Raw genomic sequence first — 4,864 nt, 5'->3', positions numbered from 1 at the left:
TCGTTCGGTCGTCGATGATCGGGTACGGGTCGGTTCGGTCGGTCGGTTCGGTCGGTCGGTCGGTCGTCGGTCGTCGTTCGGTCTCGTCGGTCGGGACTCGGTCGTTCGTCGGTCGTCTGTTCGTTGGTTGTTGGTTGGTTAGTAGGTTGGTTGGTTGGTTGGTTGGTTGTAGGTGGTTTTGGTTGGTCATTTGGTGGTCATTGGTTGGTTGGTTGGTTAGTCGGTTGGTTGGTCAGTTGGTTGTTCGGTTGGTTGGTTGGTTGGTTGGTCGTTGGTTGGTCGGTTAGTTGTTGGTTGTCAGTTGGTTGGTTCAGTGTTGGTTGGTTGTTAATTGGTTTGTCAGTAGTTGGTTAGTTAGTTGTTGTGTTGGTTGTGGTTGGTTGAACATTTTGACCCAGAACAAATCATCCAAAGCTGCTCTGATAGATGACGGTCGCTGTTGTACACAAACTCAAGTGAAGATGAATCCTAATGTTTTAGCTGATGGTTCGACTTCTCCTCCCAGCGCCACCATCAGGCCAACATGTCTGTTTTTACCCAAGAAACAAACTGACATGACGGGAAAGCCAAAAAGACCAATTTGAGATTAACCCTCTGTAGGACGATAGACCCTAAAAACGATGTTTGCAAAATCCAACTCACAAAAGATAATTACTGACATATTTTGCATTTTCGACATTTATTTACTGTGTAATCACATATAACCTAAGACTCACTTCAATCACTGAAACAATTCAAAGAGCCAACACAAGGTTTTTTAACTTTAGCGCCAAATATCTCTTTACTCATTACTCGAAAAAAACATTGCCGTCCGATACGGAAATCTGAGTTTGTTCGAATCTTTTCATATGCACACGGGGATCAGTTTATGCAAATAACCTAAAAAGGTTAATTTAAAAAGATACGTGAAAATATCTTAGACTTCAGAGGATCAACAGGCTATAATTATTATATAGTGATGCAATCATGTGTTCCATCCCTTTAATGTTGACTCTGGTAAAGGGGAATCATTTTAATTACTTAACAATCGCGGTGTAGTTTGATAAATATAAAATACATCATACGTATTAGTTGATTACTTTTGTATTAAATCTGAGTCTGCAAAGTAACGTTGTGAAATAAATGTAGTTAAAAGTAAAAGTAAAAAGGAAGGGAAGTTTGGGGTCCCCTGCGGAGCTGCTGCCCCGCGACCCTGATACCGGATAAAGCGGATGAAGACGGATGATTAAGAAAAAATATTTTCCTTTGAGATGTAGCAAAGTAGAAGCACAAAAGTAGCATGCTGCATGAAAAGAAACAATCAAGTGGTTACAAAAGACAAATCAAGAGAAAAATGCAACATATTTGCAGAAAGAATAAGACAAATACTTAATCTAATATAATAATAATAACAATAACTAGCGAACGATGCAGACTTCTGACAAGCCTCTGCAATGCTAATTCAGTGGTAATTTAGACAGACAGTCAACAAACTACAAACGTGACGAGCCAAACCGATAACATAAGCTTTTTGATGTAGCGCAAGACAGCTTCAAAGACATACAGCATTAAATACCGCTCAAAGTGAACAAAAGATATTAAATCTAATTTTACTCACACATGATGGACACTACACTGTGTGCAAAATTATTGGCAGGTTCTATTCCTGAGAATTTATTGTGTTGTACTGTAACAAATGCTATCAGTCAATCAGAAATGTTAATAAACCTCAAAATCAGAATATTTAAAAGGAAAAGTGAGTTTTGGCTTCTCAGGAGAATACCTGTGCGCAGAATCGGTAGGCAATTATTGGTGTGCAGAATTATTAAGCAACTAAACGGAATAACTAAAATTTTCCCATCTCACTTGTTTATTTTAATTTCCTGGAGTAAGACTAAAACTCAAGATGTACAAATAAACCCTATTGACATTTCAAGAAATATTCAGTGACCAATATAGCCCCCCCTTCTTTTCAATAACTGTAATGAGCCGTCCATCCATGGAATCTGTTGGTTTCTTGATCTGTTGATGATCAACTTTTTGTGCAGCAGCAACCACAGCCTCCAAATGCTGTTCAAAGAGATGAATTGTCTTCCCTCACTGTAAATCTCACTTTAAGAAGGGCCCACAAGTTCTCAATGGGGTTTAGGTCAGGTGAAAAGGGCCTGTCATTATTCTGTCATCTTTAAGGCCTTTGCTGGCTACCACGCAGTCGAATACTTGGATGCATGTGATGGCACATTGTCCTGCATAAAAATCATGGCCTTCTTGAAGGATGTAGACTTTTTTCTGTACCATTGCTGGACGAACGTATCTTCTAAAACTGGCAGTAGTTTTTGAGTTGATTTTAAGTCCATCTTCAACCCGAAAAGGTCCAACCAGCTCATCCTTAATAATAGCGCCCATACCAGTACCCCGCCTCCCCCTTGCTGGCGTCTGACTCGAAGTGGAGCTCTGTCGCCTTAGAGATCCAGCCACGGCCACCATCTGGTCCATCACGAGTCACTCTCATTCATCAGTCCATAAAACCTTTGAAAAATCTGTCTTCAGGTATTTCTTGCCCAGTCTTGACGTTTCACTTATGTAGTCTTGTTAAGTGGTGGTCGTGTTTCAGCCTTTCTTACCAGGGCCGTGTCTCTGAGCACTGAACACCTTTCCTTTCTGACACTCCAGGTAGGTTGCATTTCTGGAATATGGCAGCACTGGAGGTCATGGTTCCTGGTAACTTCACGTTTAATTCTTCTCAAGTCTCTAGCATTTAATATGCGTCTTTTTTTCTCCACACTTTTTCTTGCGACCCTGTGGACTATTTCAACAAAACGTTTGATTGTTCGGTGATCACGCCTCAATGTCTTTGCTACTTCAAGAGTGCCGCTCCCTCTGAAAGGCATTTACAACTTTTTGACTTTTCAGAGTCTGTTAAATCTCTTTTTTTGCCTAATTTGTGTGAGGAAAGAAGCTGCCTAATAATTATGCACACCTTGATATAGGGTGTTGACCCTTTAGGCCACACCCTCCCTCGTTAAATAAATACACATCACCTGATAATGTTTAAATCAAATTAGCATTTAAGTTTCTATAGCTTGGAATTGGAAAATATGCATGAAAATGACGTAAGGTAAAAATACTCACTTGCCTAATAATTGTGCACACGAGTATCATTTCGATTGTTGTTAGTCTTTATTGGAACAGGGCTGGACCTCCCTTGGCCACAAACATCGTCAATATTAAATACGTTTGAAGAAGCTACTCGGACTCCATTTCCCCCTGAAAGGAGAGAAGATGAGGACACCTGATAAGTAATTGTAAAGCGTGTGTGTGTGTGTGTTGTGTGTGTGTTTGGTTTTAGACTGAGGGGTCTGTAACACAACACCCTGAAGCTCTTCCTGTAATCTCTCCAGTTCCCTCCCTCTCAATCACTCTTTTCTCTTTTCCTTCATCAATCACTGTTTCGTCCCCAGGAGTCACATCAAAGACTGACTCTATTATCAGTGCTGTGTGTGTGTGTGTGTGTGTGTGTGTGTGTGTGTGGTGTGTGTGTGTTGTGTGCGGTGTGTTTGTGTGTGTGTGTGTGTGTGTTGGTGGACGTGCCTCATCTTATCTGTGTGAGTCCAGACCTCCTCCTGGTTTTCTCTCAAACCGTGGCAGAGATTTATCAATAGGAGCAACAGAACCAGCGTGGTGAATGTAACTAAGACAGTTACTCAACACAGTATTTAAGTACAATTCAGGTATTTTACATGCGTAATTTATCATTTATGCAACTTTCATCCCCTTCCTGTCCATAAAACCACAGATCTCCAGATGTTGAGGTTGAATGTTTGTGATGAACTGAAGGATGAACTGTTCCTTTATGTTTACTTCTTAAGCTAAATAAAATCTTTAAAAAGCTTCTTGGATCAGCTGCAAACTGCATCATCACAAAGCTGAAAACAGGGCTGTTATTCTGACACCTGAAAAGTTGTTAACCTTTTAAGAGATGCGAGGTTCTCACGGACATATGCCTACAAACATATGATCATCTTATAGAATATGATGCATTGCTGTAGATTAATCTATCCAAGAGTAGTGTAAAGGAGTTTTACAATGAGTACAACATTCAACATCTACAGCAGTAAAATGCAACAAGCACTAAATGCAGCAGGAATATTAACCCGAAAACATCAGATAGAAGAGGAAAACTACATAATTTACTTGAATGTACTTTAACTACATAGCTGATAATACTTTTACATAAGTTGGTTTTAAATGCTTCTGCTTGTGGTGATATTTATATAGCACTTTAGTAAAAGATCTGTTGCATCGGTTTGAGAAAATAGACCAGACAATAAGTGACAATTGCTTTTGAGCAATCTAACTTACCTTTGTCACTTTGAAGATCCTAAAATGCTAACTCTGATTCTGTTGTCACATGGAACCCACAGCTGAATGTCCCTCTCTGGATTCAGCATAACACTAATTTACTCCTTACAGGTAATCTGAGACTAATTTAGTTTCAATGTGTGCATTCCTAGATGCTCTGGAAAAGTTTTCCCTTCTATGAAGGGACCGTCTGTGTAATAGACTTATTTTTTGTTGGAGGAAAACATTTTAGTGGCACAAAGGCTCTTGAGAGACACCGCAAACCCTCCACCCTCCACCACGCCTGATAAGGCTTCCCATAAGGAGCTTCCTGGCTGGTGGGGGGGGTGTCAGCCTACTCCCCTGATAGCGGCCTGAAGGGCACATCACAGAGACACATACCCCCCTTTGGATAAGCGGGCCTCAGAGCTGCAGACGATCGCTGCCGCAGCCAGGCGATAGCAGCGAACGAGAAAACCAGGACGGACGAGGAGGACACCTGAAACACAGACATGTACGAGGGATCACACCAAGGATAACCAAG

This window comes from Etheostoma spectabile, chromosome 13 (assembly GCF_008692095.1).
Source record: "Etheostoma spectabile isolate EspeVRDwgs_2016 chromosome 13, UIUC_Espe_1.0, whole genome shotgun sequence".
Classification (NCBI taxonomy): Eukaryota; Metazoa; Chordata; class Actinopteri; order Perciformes; family Percidae; genus Etheostoma; species Etheostoma spectabile.
The sequence above is the reverse complement of the archived record's forward strand: the minus strand, read 5'-3'. Positions refer to the sequence as shown.